The sequence below is a fragment of the Phodopus roborovskii genome, unplaced genomic scaffold, assembly GCF_943737965.1.
Source record: "Phodopus roborovskii unplaced genomic scaffold, PHOROB, whole genome shotgun sequence".
Lineage (NCBI taxonomy): Eukaryota > Metazoa > Chordata > Mammalia > Rodentia > Cricetidae > Phodopus > Phodopus roborovskii.
In genome coordinates this window covers 17,698,007-17,713,577 of record NW_026126408.1, presented here as the reverse complement: position 1 = coordinate 17,713,577, position 15,571 = coordinate 17,698,007, and the positions used below count along the sequence as shown (strand labels likewise).

At 40.9% G+C, this 15,571-nt stretch overlaps 1 pseudogene; it reads right to left on the bottom strand.

Moving 5' to 3' along the window:
- Positions 1-10,055: 10,055 nt before the first annotated feature.
- LOC127220137 (translationally-controlled tumor protein-like) lies at positions 10,056-10,803 on the bottom strand (annotated as a pseudogene).
- Positions 10,804-15,571: the final 4,768 nt, after the last annotated feature.

Genomic DNA, 15,571 nt, shown 5'->3' with positions numbered 1-15,571 from the left:
TGGCTAAATGACAAGCGCACTTCCTCCTATTCTTTCCTGACTTAGTTTTCCGGCCTGCAGTGGAGCATTGTTTTTTTTTTTTTTTTTTTTTCCCCTTTCCTGAGCTATAAATAAGCTGATTGCACGAGTACTGAGGAGAGAAGAAGCAGGAAACGTATTTGATTTCAAAAGGCAGTCAGGGGTGTGTGTGTGTGTGTGTGTGTGTGTGTGTGTGTGTGTGTGTGTTGCTTCTTTCAAGTCAACACCAGTTAACACGCTAAAGAAAATTCAACTTTAGTGCAAGCAGAAGAGCTGCAATCTACTGTCGCTCTGTCTCCAGTTGACTGGAGGTTGTTCCTTCCCATTAGCAGAGCTTGAATTTGGAAATGTAAGGTTTTCTGCATGATTCACCATGAGTCTTTTTTTTTTTCCAGACAGTTGAGACTTGCTACCTCAAGTCCATGATCCCCCTGCCTCAGCCTCTCAAACACTGAGATTACAAGCATTCACCACGTCAGACTCATTGCTTCCTTTCATTTATAAAAGATGTTGAGGCTAGAAAGATGGTTAGAAAGATAGCTCAGCAAGCTGAGAGCACTTGCTAGCTATCATGAGGACCAGAGCTTGGTTCCTGGCATCCATGTCATAAAGTGAGCACCCTACACATGTTTGTAACTCCAGCTCTGAGAGGTCCAACACCCTCTTCTGGCCTCGGTGCACAAAACCCCCTCCCATATATGTGTGAGCACACACACATACACACACACACACACAAATTAATAAAATCTTTAAAAGATAAAGTAGAGAATTTCCTAACTCACGGTATCAAAAAAGTGAATATAACATCTGAATATAATGTGAACAAGAAAGCACTTTCACAAAATTCGGTTTGAAACCATACCATCTGTTCATTTTAACTGACAATAGCTTTTCCCCATTCTTGCAGTTCAGAGTTGTCCAGCTTCCCTCATGATTGTTGACAGAAGAAGCAAGTGCAAACAATTAGAGTTTATTTGTTCAAGTATGGGAAGGGCAGCTAAAAGTTTAGGTAGGTGTCCTCGGTTCCTTGTTGACTGCCCTGCGGGTTGGGGCAAGATCTGACATGTAGAGAAATAACCATTTGTTTAACAGTAAGTAGAAATATAAACTGGTTTGGGTTTCTTTTTTTAAGATTTATTTTACTTTAGTTATATGTGTGTGCGTCTTTAGTTATGTGTGTGTGTGTGTGTGTGTGTGTGTGTGTGTGTGTGTGTGTGTGTCCAGTATGTGTGCACACATGGATGATGTTGCCATTGAGATTTAGAGGTGTCAGATCCAATGTAAATGGAGTTACAAGCTGTTGTGAGTTGCCTGGCCTGGGTTCTGGGAACTAAACTCAGGTCCCCTGCAAGAGCAGTATGAGCTCTTGACCACTGAGCCATCTCTCCAACCCTGATCTATATTCTTTTGTGGGCCTTCTTTCCAAAAGTTCAGTTCATGCACTCCAACGAGTTAATGAGACTTAGTTTATTCTACAGAGTGAAAGGCAAGTTAGAGATGGGAAAATAGCTTGGTTTGTAGCATATGCACACTGTAGTTTTCAATTTATTTTAACTGAATATACCATGCTTCAAATTTTCATTTTATTTGACACCGAGATGTAGCTTACTGCTAGAGTACATGCATGGCATGCCCAAAGTCCAGGTTCAATGCCCAGTTTTTAAAAAAAAAAATGCTAAAAGTAGGGGCTGGAGAGATGGCTGCTTTTCCAGAAGACTTGGTTCAGTTCCCAGCATCCACATAGCAGCTCACAACTGTCTGTAACTCCTGTTCTAGGGGATCTGACACTGTCACACCAATTCACACAAAATAAAGTTAAATTAAATGTTTTTAAAAAGTTGATTAAAAAAGCTTAAAGTAAAAATACCTTTTTTTCAGTTCATTAGAGAATTTGAAAAACTGTACTACTCAACGAGCTTCACAAGACTGTATGAAATGTCAGTTTATTGCCTGCCTATCATCTGTCTATCCCTGTCTATCCATCTGTCTCTGTACCATTCTATACTTAACAGCCTTACCACAAGCCTCTCTTTGCATAGGAATAACACAGACACAGTACAGTGCTATCTCACCTGTTGGAAGAGTCATTCAAAAAACCTGCAAGGGCACCTATATCAGAAGTTCTGCACATGCATCCCACATGACTGGTAATCAGGCGATTCTCTATGAAATAATTTTATGGCTTGTTTATTAATATTTCAACTTCTAAAAGGAGTTTTAGATTTTAAATTGTAAGAATAAAACATTGAACGTTGGTTATATTGGTCATTCTTATTCAGAAGATTGGAGCTGCTTTTGCATATACTGTGAAGACATTAACATTGAGTTACCTCAGAAAAGTTATATGTAGCATGGGGGGGGGCAATGGTAAAACTAATGAACAGCTTTCTTTGGTTGTCTTGGTTCTGTTAAGTGAATGAAACAGCATCCATCTTATCGTGGTCTCCTAAAACAATTTCAGTATTTACAATAGAGAAAAAAAGAACCAAACCCATGTCCCCAAAGGAAACTAACAAAGAGGTCTGGATGTGATCATTCTGAGGAGCAGAGCATACTGCAAGTGTCTGGGCCTTAATTGGGTGTTTTTAGTAACAGCCCACCTTTGTATGCACAGAGCAGAGCTCTGGCTCACTGTTGAACTATGTCCTCCGACTGGACTGTTGTAAAATAAAAAGTAATAAAATACATAGGGATTTCTGTGGTGACTGCTCAGTACAACACAGGCTTTTCACAGTTCTTTAACAGAAATGGCAGGAAGATGTCTAAAGGGTTAGGAGGTCTACCTTCTAACATAAAAATATAAAAAAAAAATCACTCAGTATTTGAAAGAAACAAAAACTTAGTGAAATAGAAAAAGAACTACCCATGTTAATTTAATTAAAATAAATTTATGTACATTAGCAGTTTGCTTTCACCAGCCAAGTTCTGAGTTGATATAACATTAAAGCTACCTTGCAAGATTATAAAAATCTCAGCCCAATACTAGAATTCATAATGTTTCCCAGGAGAGGCCCAGCCTTGGGAATGTTCAGGGGGGATAATCTAAACCTGGCGGTTTTCAGTGCTTGGGGATTTGGTCTCTGTTTTCCTGTTACTTTGCCACACACCTAAAATGCAACAAGTTTCTGGGTGACAAGCAGAGCAACAAGAGGATGCTGAGGCTCTCTGACAGTGAGTGCCTAGAGCACGGTCATTTGTTGCAACCCAAAAATCTGATGTCATAAGTAAATGCTAACTGATGTTGCAGAAAAAAAAATAGTTTTGAAATAAGGACATTCATTTAAGTGTTTCTGTCTCTTGCATGCCTTGTATTTTTTTAAAGCATTTTTAGTTACGTGGAAGTCCCTACTAAGCACAAAGCTCTGGGCTTGAATTGTCTGAAAAACAAAAAAACAAACAAACTAACTAAAAACACTGAACATTTAGTCTTTTCGATAAATACTGCATACCTTCTAAAGACAAATCCCACAAACCAAAGTCCAAGTAGCCAGTATCAGATCATTTAGACAGCTTATAGATCATGCACATTTCTGGGACGCAGCCCCAGTGCATTTATAACTTACTAGATCCAGGGTAAGCCTTGGAATGTGAACATAATAAGCTTGGGTTGTTACTGCACACTAGAGTTTGAGAACCAATGATCTGGTGATGTTGAGGTGATCCAGGGGACAAAACATCCATTCTTGACTAGACTGAGAGAGTGGTCCAAGGGACTCGGCCATGCAAATACTGAGAATTCTGTTGCTGGCCACAGGCAACTTCAAGGCATCATTCTTGAACAGTTACGATAAAATTTTCCCCTAGAGTCAGTTCTAATTTGTATCCAATGGTGACAAATTCAGTTTGAGTTTCTTCAAAGAGGTCATAAAAGAGGGATCTTTTTCCTCCCTGGATGCCAACCCCCTCCCTTTTTTTTTTTTTTTTTTTTTTTTTTTTTCAGCGTTTAAATGATAGTAAGAGCATTTACTGCAGAATTTATTTACCTTGGCCTATGTGCATCTTAGCAGTGTTAGCATATTCATGGGTTGCACAGCAGATCCTATGCTTTCATCCTGCCTGTCTGAGACTCAATAGCCTTTGAATAAGTCTTCTGTTCTTTCTCCCAACAGCCCTTGAGAACTGCCACTCTTATTTCTGTTTCAATGACAGAGGGCTCATGCTAATAGATTGCACTGTCATAGTCAAGATAAAAGTGATACAGTGAGCTCAAACATCAAAATGAAGTTCTGATCTTAGAAATCCAATTGTCAATAGACACGAGGTTGTCAAAATAGAGGAAATTTTCAGAGCTGTGGCTGGGGATGGTGGGTGTCAGGCTGGCATGTTCCATACAACCAGATGACCTGTATTATGTCACCATCAGATAGAAGACTTCTTCCTCAATATTTGTTGAACAAATAATTATGACCAGAGTAGACAGGAGGAAAGAGATCATGGATTACAATGTAATTACTGTTAGCAACATCAGTTGCAGACTTGAGAAGTGACAGACCTGTGATAAACAAAAACAAAAACAAAAACAAAAAAAAAAAACAACAAAAGAAATCCGAAAGGTTCAGGAGGTGTTGGGATGGTTAAACCATACCTAGATGTATTTGGATCTCTTTTTTGATAAAGGTAAACATGTTTTAAATATCTTATAAGCCAAGGTAACCAATCCCAAATGCAGATTATTAGAAGGTCTGGAAGGACATGGTTAATGTTTGATGGGGTTTGAAGACTTAACAGGGCTAGACCCAAACTCTACAAGTCATAACCCAATGACAGTTTGTATCAGAATAATATAGGTGGCCCAAGAAAGGTCAAGAGCTCAGATGAAGGCATCCACAGAGCATATGGCTGACACTCTGGGAGACTATAGCTTTCTTCTGTTATGTGTACTAGAGTCTATGCAGTAAGTCAAGCGTGGCAAACCTAGAAAGAACATAGGTTTAAAAGTCAACTGAGCAGAGCTAATGGACATAGAAGCAGACACCCATAGCCAAACATTGAGCCAAACTTCTGGAATCCAGTTACAGAGAGGGAGGAGTGATGAGCAAGGGGGTCAAGACCAGGCTGGAGAAACCCACAGAAACTGCTGACCTGAACAAGTGGGAGCTCATGGACCCCAATCTGATAGCTGGGAAACCAGCATAAGACTGATCCAGACCCTCTGAACCTGGGTGTTAGTTGGGAGGACTGGACAATCTATGGGGCCTCTGGTAGTGGATCAGCTTTTATCCCTAGTATACAAATGGTCTTTGGGGACCCATCCCACATAGAGGGATACTCTCTCAGCCTAGACACATGGAAGAGGGCCTAGGCCCTGCTCCAAAAGATATAACAGACTTTGAAGAACAGAAAGGGGATGGGATGGGGGTTGGGGGAGGGCAGGGAAGGACAGGAGGGTGAGGGAATTGAGATTGACATGTAAAACAAGCTTGTTTCAATTTTAAATTAAAAAAAATTATCAAAAAAAAGTCAACCAAGAATAGCTTCTAATTCTACAGACTTTTACATGCCTTAAGGGCTTGTACAACTTTGCCACTGGAACCAGCTACTGTTTTTACAATGCTTCAGAATCACACACACTAGTTACAAGACAAACAAAAATACAGTTTTGAGTAAGTTAGACATATTCATAGCCATGGAAAACTCATTTTTTCTTATTTATATTATCAACTAAATAATATCTATACTCTGGAGTCAAGGATAGTTATGGATAATTTCTAACCTGAGAGCTATCAATAAGTGACTATAATGGTTGTAGATACTAATATCTAGGCATTTGTCTCCTTGTTATTATCAGAACAGCCTGCAAGATGGTCTCTGTGATTCCAGGTGCACAGTAGGAGCTTTCCCCCCCCCATCTGTTTGGCTGTCTAGTCTATAATGCATATGTATCTCCAAGATAGCAGGAGGGAGAAAGGTGAGGGATAGGGAAGAAGACAGAGCAAAGAGGCAAACAGGCTGACCTCTGCTTGTTTTAAGTGATCAGATTTTTAAAACCATCATCAAATCCTTTAGGTGATGTATTCATACTCTGAGCATATTGTGTTTTATTAAATATTCCACATGATCATTTTATATGTTTTTAAACATAAAAAGAAAACAACCAATTTCACATATGCCTTGAGGCAGTGGGTCCAATGCTGTGGTATGATCCAGCATTTTTGTCAGTATCTTCTGGCTCCACCTCCTGTGAGTTGGCTCCATCCTCAGGCAGTATCTACTTGGCATCAAGGGATAGTCTTGGTGTCACCAGACTTTCCTCATCTTACATTTAACCCCCATGTTGAAGAGAGAACACTGCTTTCCCAGAAATCCCAACCGGTTTTTGACTCAATTTTGCATGTATGACCAAGCCAAACCTAGTGATATAAAGAATATTTCTGGTAACTTACTGAGTTATGTGTTTCATTCTCAAGGACAGAGAAAGGACTATAGCGGTTGTCTTAGGGATACTATTGCTTGGACAAAACACCATTTCCAAAAAGCAAGTTGGGGAGGAAAGTATTTGGCTTATACTTCCGTATTGCTGTTCATTACCAAAGAAAGTCAGCACAGGAACTCAAACAGGGCAGGATCCTGGAGGCAGGAGCTGATGCAGAGGCCATGGAGGGAGTTTCAGTTTGCTCCTCATGGCTTGCTCAGCCTGTTTTCTTATAGAACCCAGCACCAACAGCCCAGGATGGCACCACCTACCATGTGCTGGGCCCTCCCCCATCAATCACTAGTTGAGAAAATGCCTTACAGCTGGATCTCATGGAGATATTTCCTCAACTGAGGAACCTTCCTCTCTGATGACTCTAGCTTAAGTCCAGTTGGCACACAAAACCAATCACAACAGCAGGTGTCCAGAGCAAAGAAATCTTCCAACAAAGAAGGATGAATTCTTCAGGTGCTCTAATTACCAGCTATCCAGTTTTTTGCAAGTTGCTCTATTATAACTTTCATAGGTTGAATATGCTGAATGATTTTGCTTAGAGGCCAGCACCCTAAACTCTATCTTTGATCTCCAGAACAAATAGACTCACTGCAAAAGATGGGAAGAGCATTACTCTTTCTAGAAATACAAACTCCAAAAGCCCTTCCCAGCCCATAATGAACCACATCAGAGTTTTTAAGGCAATGGAGGCTGGTTGACATTACCAGAGCTACCACACTGCTTTAGAATCTAGAGTTAGACATCAACTCTGAGTTATCTTCTTTAATAAAATGAACTAGTCACATTTGATAGCAACAAGGGGAAAGGCATCTAAAATTCACTGGTTGACATATAGAATTGTATAAACTACATTTCTGGAGGAACAAAGACAGTGCAACATTGGGATATCTGGGGAACACATTGGAACATCTCCATGAATCTTTTTCCTGGGTTTCCTTCTCCAAACTTTGAGTTCTCTGTGAGATGAGATCTGCTTCTTCTAGACTCATATCTGTAGTTTTCTGAGTGATCAAAGAGGAATGCCCCCCCACCCCGACACTTCTACCATCAGTGAGAAAAGTCCCTGGTAGGACTCTGCCATGAATCACTCACCTGCTTCTGGTAACAGTCATCATGACAGGAAATGGGATGTTAGATCTGGGATATCTTGAGCCTTTGGGTCATTACCAAGGCCAAAGAGGCTGGTTTTGCTGGAGATGGAGACAAGAGAGATCAAAACAGTCAGAATAACAGAAAATTCAGAAAATGCCTCCTGTTCCTTCCTAGATACAGTAAAATAATCCATAATAAAGATGAAAAATATGCAAGTTTTCAGAATTCCATACAGTCAATGCTTCTAGCAGATGGCAGACACATACTTGTAACCTCAGCATTTGGGAGGCAGGACTTTGAAGCTAGCCTGGGCAACATAGCAAGACTTGGTTGGTTGGAGGTAGAAACAACACTTCCCCTTGTGTTGATGGAAAGGACAGAAAAGGACTGACCTTCCAGGCTCAGTGAGAGAGGGTAGTAATGTTGGAAAGCAGTGGTGGTTCAGGTCACAACTTCAGGAGCTGCCACAGCGGTCCCCCTTCATAGGTGCCATAGGCACCTCACTGACACATCAGATGTGAATCTCTCCTCTAACGGACTTCCATGTGCCTCTCACCTGAGGAAGTGTGTTGACATCAAAGAGGGTGACCACACATCCTGTTTCCCACCCTCTTCCCTTGCATCCTGCCTAGGAACCAGAGAGCCTGGCTATGGAGAGAAGAGGAAAGCAAAGCAGAGAAAATGGGCCAAGGGTAAATATGGGAACATTTAAACATCTCTCTTAAAAGGAGCTGCTAAGGATGCCAGAGAGTGGACTGGGGCTGCTGAGCCACCTGGGGAGAGAATTTTGAAGATCTCTAGAGCTGTCCTGCAAGTGGAATGTTGGAACAGAAATCTCTAAGAATTGCTTGATTCATGTTGGCTGATCTTAAATCCAAATGACCACAGTGAGGAAGTTGTAGATTAACCACACTATCATCTACTGTCTTTACCTTAAGGGGGTTCAGCAACTTTGGCAAAGGAAGCAGTTTGTGTCAATGCTGCCTTCTGTTTTAAAGAGACACACATCTTAATGTATCTAATGTTGTGAGGAAAGTTGCAGAGGGTGTATAAACTTGAAGGACATAGAAAACATGCCATCATTAAAATAAGAATTTTAATTTTGAGGGGCTGGATATAGGAGGCACATACACCCAATAGACTGAAGCAGGAAGATTGTGAGTTCATAGCTAACCTGGGCTACAAAGTAAGCCTGGGCTACATACTGAGACAGTGTCTTGCTATATCTATGTGTAGGTGTGTGGGGAAATGTTAAACTATCTTCTTGGCAGGTCAAAACAAGAGGACAAGATCAATAGAAGCAAAAGCTAACATTTGCATGGAGCCCCAAGGGTCTGAATAGTGGGGACACCAAACATTTAAAATTTGGTGTTGATTTTCCCCTAACCTCCTTACAGTAACAGCTCTAATTACAACTCCAGGGCTCCATGGAGAGAGCAGTGTGGCTAGACTGGCAGTGCTGACTTCATTAGCTGCTCCTACAAGCCTCAAGCCATTCATCAAGTGCTCAGTAGGAGATTTTTACATAACGTTCACTAGTTTTACTATTAAACTTTCATAATGAGAAATGGCTTTCAAATGGTTCTCCCTCTAACTTTTCATTCAAAATACAATGATCAGGCTGAAAAATGTAGCTTCTTAGAGTGCTGGTCTACCATCCACAAAAACCAGGTTTTAATCCCCAGCACTGTGTAAGCCAGGCATAGTGGCACCTGCCTGTAAACTCAGCATTGGGGAGGTGAAAGCAAGAGGAACAGCTGTATATGGTCATCCCAAGCTACATAGTGAATTCAGAGTCAGCCTGGGCTATGTGAGACCCTCTCTCAAAAGAAATACAATGAAGACTTGGTGAAAGAAGACAATATAGGCTATTGCTGAGTGGTAGAATGCTTGCTTAGATATGTGAGGCCCTGGATTCGATCTTCATTATCTTCATTAAAATGAAAGAAGCTGGGTGTGGTGGTGTACATCTTTAATGCTAGCACTTTGGAGACAGAGGCAGGAGGGTTTCTGAGTTTGAGGACAACAAGGTCTACAGAATGAGTTCCAGGACAGCTAGAGAGATTCTGTCTACATAGACCCTGTCTACATAGAGAGACCATGTCTGCATAGAGTAAACAAACAAACAAAACAAGAAAAACAAAATAAAATAAAATGCAATCCAAAGTCTTCCTACTCAAGATACAAACTCCACAATAGCCAAGTTAGTTTACAAAAGTGAATGAATGAAGAAGTGTGTGTGTGAATCATCAGATCAGAATGGGATAGTCTATGCCAATCTGTCCATCTGAACTCATCAGAGGAGTAGTCTATGCCAATATGTCCATCTGAACGCACACATGTAATACCAGCACTTAGGTGGTCTAGACAGGAGGATCAGGGGTTGGATGCCATGCCTATCTAAGTGGAGAGAGAGAGAGAGACTCTGCCTACCTGCTAAGCCTTTTGAAATACAAATTTATATGCACTACCATCATTGAAAAACCTCTTTCTTTTTTTTTTTTTGTTTTTTTGTAAGTGAATTTAAATGCACTTTATTTTCAGACAACCTACATGACATGTTCTTTCTTTAAAAAAAAAAAAGAAAAGAAAAAAGAAAAAAACAATGTCTCGACTCCAAATAAATCATGGTCAAAATAAAAGCTCAAGATGAAATCAGTCCCATTTGTCCTAAGTCCTGGTGTTGTGTGGATGGTAAGCAGAGGCCAGCTATGGTGACAGGTGATAGATCCAATTTGTTAACATTTTTCCATCTCTAGGCCATCCTTAAAGAAAATCATGAATGGAGTCACACCATCTTCACGGTAGCTCAGGAGAGCAACCATGCCATCTGGATTCATGTTCTCACCAATAAAAAACTGGTAGTTATTGAAATTAGCAAGGATGTGCTTAATTTGCTCTGCAGCCCCAGTCATAAAAGGCTTTACTCTTTCAGGTTTCTGTTCTTCAAGTTTGCCTTTAAGTGATTTCATGTAATCTTTAATGTACTTTTTGTAGGCCTCTTTTGTGAAGCTGGTTTCTTGTAAGTGGTGGTTCATAACAATATCAACACAACACCGGTGACTACTGTGCTTTCGGTACCTTCGCCTTCTGGGCCTTCAGCGGAAGCATTCCCACCAATGAGCAAGTCATCGATGTTACCTTCTGTTCTACTGACCATCTTGCCGTCCACCTCCAGGCACAGCCCGTCCGCGATCTCCCGGATCTTGTAGATGTCGGAGAACAGCTCGTCATGGCTGATGAGACCGGTCTCGGTAGATGATCATGGTGGCAGCTGGGGACACAGTGGCGCTAGCCAGACAGCGCAGAGCGAGCGCGGTGCAGCGGGAGCTGCGCTCGGGGGTGGGGGGGTGGGGGGGTGGGGGAAAAGCGAAAAACCTCTTTCTAGGTGGCTGGTATACTTGCCTGGAGCCTTGTGTCATCTCTGATTAGGAAGATACTTAAAAGTCAAATACCCAGAACAGGATGATTGGGATTTTTCCAGAAAAGTTTTCAGTTATGTAGAACAAACTGAACTTTGCTTAGAAGCTCCTTTGAGGCTTCATGATTTATGGCTGAACAACAAAAGCCATAAACCACCATGCATTGTTTTCTTCTTCCCCTCCTCCTCTGCCTTCTTCCCCCCCCCCTCTCTTACACACACACACACACACACACACACACACACACACACACACACACACACACAAACAAATATGACTGTAAGGCAAAACATCAATGAACTAAAATGCATTCCCTCCTCAGTGATTTTGTTTCGTGAAGACACATAGAAAATGCTGAAGATCCAAAGAAACAAATATCAATACAGCATAGTATTGGCCATGCTAAATGCCAAAGAACAGATGTTTCCAGCACGTCTCAACTCCTGGTATTGGCCATATTCTATTTCAGCAGTGACATTCCTGAATAACTTGTCTTTGTTTGTATAACTATTGAGATAAATAAGTAAGTAAATATATAAATAAATAAAGGCTCAGTTGAATTGCACTTGCCTAGTATACATGAGACACTAGTTCAGACAATAAATCCGACATAAACAAACAAAAATCCATTTAAGAGGATTAAAATAAGCTAGCATTTGTAAAGAAACTGTTGAAACGCATTCACTGAATTCAGAAGACTAAAAAACATTCCTATAGTTGAATGGGGAAGAGGACCAGGGAACCTTGACAGAACTCTTCATATATGGGGTTTCCTTCACTGAAGAGTCAATACATCAAAGTTGATACCAACATACCAAGACAGGTGACACAAAAAACTATCTAGATTCTATTAACATTGTTTCAGTACAAGCCTTGAAACAGCAGAATTTAAGATCTCAAGTAGGTAGACAGTCTTTTGAAACTCCTTCATCATCCATCTTCATGTACTATTTGTATTGATTGCTTTTTCTTATCTTCTAAGAAAATTGTTCCCAAGAACATTCCCTAATTCAATTCCCATTTGATGATCTTCATATCAGGCTCTGTTTTCCAAGGAACCCATCTTGCAGCAGTGGCAGAAGCCATCCCAGAAAGCTGATGTGATCTGGGACTGGAATTGCCACATCTCAGGCAGCTGGGCATGATGATGCAGCACAATGGAACAGAGAAGGCTGTGGCTGCATGACAGGAAAGAGCATGCTTGGCACCCTGAGGATGTAATGGGGTTCCTGCTGCATTTCCTTGCCCAAATAGAATAAATGAACAAATACTGCATCCTGTTTAAGGATGGGGATATGAATGACACTCCAGCCACACCCAAAGCCAGAAAGACCTGTTAAGATTGGTTCAAAGTGGAAAAAATGAGACATGGATGGAATCCAGAGATATCTAGGGTGGAGAACAAATTACTGGCTGTGGGAGATGAGGTGCCAGGATGTGACTCCCAGATTCTGGCTGAACATCTAGGCAAGGCCAGTGCATCTGGGCCCCATGGCTGTGATGGCCTTGGGTGTTCTGAGTATTGCTGCATTCCTAATACTCAACCCTAGCCTACATGTTTCAATAAATCTTTGTCAAACATTTGAATGAATAAGTTTGAAGACTGAGGTAATTTGTTCATTCATTCAAGTCATGATTTGAAGTCTGTTCTGGGAATTGAATCTATCCAATGTTGAAGGTTAATGAGTAAGAATGCCCATGTCCTTATTTTCAGAGCCTTATTTGGCAATTTTAAAGCTTTGTACTCTTTAGGAGAACCCATATAATCTACACCTAAACATTTTCACCTAATTAGATGTTTAAAATGGCATAGTGACCACTCATTTTAGCTAATGAGGAAACTGTACCCTATCAACTGCTTTCTAAATATCTTAGTCTTATTCTGAACACAATTTGTCCTCCCCTATATAAATTTTTGAACTTGAGCCTTATATGTTAAATGCATTTTACATATATGTGATTTGGTTAAAGCTAACTCCCAAAGCATGGCATTTTTAACTAGACAAAGGGCAAGATAGTTTGAAGAGACTTGATAGGGGGAAATCTGAGGATTCTTACTGCCATCCAGTGGTAATGCTGTCAGACAAACGTGGCACAGAGTCCATCTCTAGTCATCCCCAGCAAAGATGTCTTTCATTCAAGTGATGAACATGTGTTGCTAACTGACTGGGGGTGTTTGGTTACATTTTCCTGGTCCCAAAAGATATGACTTCTTTTGTCCCTCTCGTAGTCCCAAATGTCGTATATAGGTGTTGGAGGCAAACATTTAAATTAAGAGTGGAATTCACTGGAGGCAGTCTGGCTCACTAACATGTCTATCCCAGTCACCTGCCCATTTTAAACTGGATTACTTATTTCTTGTTAAGGTTTTCAAGTTGCCTATTGTTTTATCAGGGGAATAGTTGGCAAATGTCCCCCTTGCCCCCCCCCCCCGGCATATCATAGGTTGCCTTCACTCTATTAGTTGTTTCCTTGCTGTATTCACATTTTTTGTAGTTTTGCTTCTGTTTTCTTATGTGTTGGAAGTCTTTATTTTTTATGTTTTCATTTTTCCAGACAGGTTTTTCTGTATAGCTTTGGATCCTGTCTTGGAACTCACTCTGTAGACCAGGCTGGCTTCAAACTCACAGGGTGCTAGGATTAAAGGTGTGTGCCACCACAACCCACCTCCTTTTAAAGTCTTATCCAGAATAAGCATTTCCTTGGCCAATCTCTTGAACCATTTCCAGTACAGTTTCTTATACTAGGGTCCGGTCTTAGATTTGGAACTTTTATATATTTTGAGTCAGTTTTCTTACAGGGTGAGAAATGGGAGTTAAGGCTTCATCTTCTGCATATGGATATCTTTTCCCAGCACATGTACTTTTTGAAGAGGTCTTCTCCAGTGTACACTGCTAGTGTCTTTGAGGAGAATCAGTTGGCCTGATGCATGTGTATTTATTTCTGCTGTCTCTATTCTGGTTTCACGGTCTGGGAGTCTGTTTTTATGTTGATACCATGTGGTTTTGGTTACTGTGTCTCTGTAGTCTGTCTTCAAATCGAGGGCTGTGGTGCCTTCAGCTTTGCCCTTTTTTACACAGATTTGTGATTCTGAATCTTTTGTGCCTCCACAGTAATTTTTTGTTTTATTATCCTTCTATAGTTTCATACATGCATAGAATGCGTTTTATTCATTTGCATCCTCCATTGCCCTCTCTCATCACCACTCCTTCTGCTGAAACTTCTAGGAGAACGCTTGTAATCTACACCTAAACATTTTCGCCTAATTAGATGTTTAAATGGCATAGTGACCACTCATTTTAACTAATGGGGAAATTACACTATCAACTGTGACTCAAACACCTTAGTCTTGTTTTGAACATAATTTGTCTTTTCCCCCCAATGTAAAATTTTAAAATTTCTTCTTCCCTTCATGTGTGTGTGTGACCCACTGAGTTTAATTAGAGTTGCTTTCATAAGCATAGGTGGGAGGTTACCAGAGCCTGGGCTATACCACTGAGGAAAGCAACACTTCTTCCCCCAGCCACTATTAACTAGTAATAGTCTCTCAGTGATGGCTAGTGCCAAATGAGCCCTTCCCCCTCCCAAGATGAAATGTTGTTGAGAACACTCTCTGAAGGTTTTATGCAGGTGACCACAATTATGATGAGTTTGTGGGTGCAATGGCCACAGATGATGCCAGTTGGAACAGACTTTGCCCTGGTATTCATGTCACACTAAAAAGACCCTCACAGCCTGATTCTGATGCTCACCTGAGGGTAAGTCTCTGGAACATGAGCGTCCCATCGATCAGACTTCTATTCCAACTGGCAGCACCTGTGTCTTATTGCAGTGGTCTCAGGCATGAGCTCACCTCAGCAACAGGGAGCCTTGGTCCTATCTCAGTGTTATGCTGGTCTTAGTGGGATGTGAGTGCAGGATATGAAACAATTTGGTGGTTTTGGTGGTGACAGTTATGACATAAGAACCCAGAGGTGGTTCATCCATAATGAGTATGGCCAAAGCTAGTCAGAGCCCCACAAGCCACTAACCACTGATAGGGTGTATAGGCTTAATGCAGCTCTAAAGAACAGCCTTGAGGAGTCAGTCTACTGCATTCTGATATTTTCTTGGTTCTTTCTGAACAGTATACTAACAGTGAAGTTAGGATAAACTTGGGCTTGAGTTTCCTCTAGCACTAGAATCCTGACAACATACTAACAGTAGACCCTTAGCAAATTAGGACCTGAACACAACTCAGTGTTGAAATAGCATGACTACAGGCTTGAAGAAAGTAGTGTCTGGCTTAGGGTTTGGGGAAAGGATGGAACAAACAAAGTTAGATTAAGCAATCTGGACCAGATGATGTTGCCCAGCAACAAGCATGAAGAATTTTCAGGAAACCATGACCTCACTCAGAAGGTGCCAGAAACTGACTAGAGGGCGGTCAGTATGTAACTGACTTTAAAACAGCAATTTTAAGGGAACTTATGATGCTTAAAACATAGAGAGACATTTCAATAAATGGGAGTGATTTTTAAGAATTCAAATTCTTCAAATGAAAACTACACTTAGTAAAAATGTAATAAAAGGCAGCTATGGTGCAACAGAGCAAATAGAAGAAGAAGAGAAA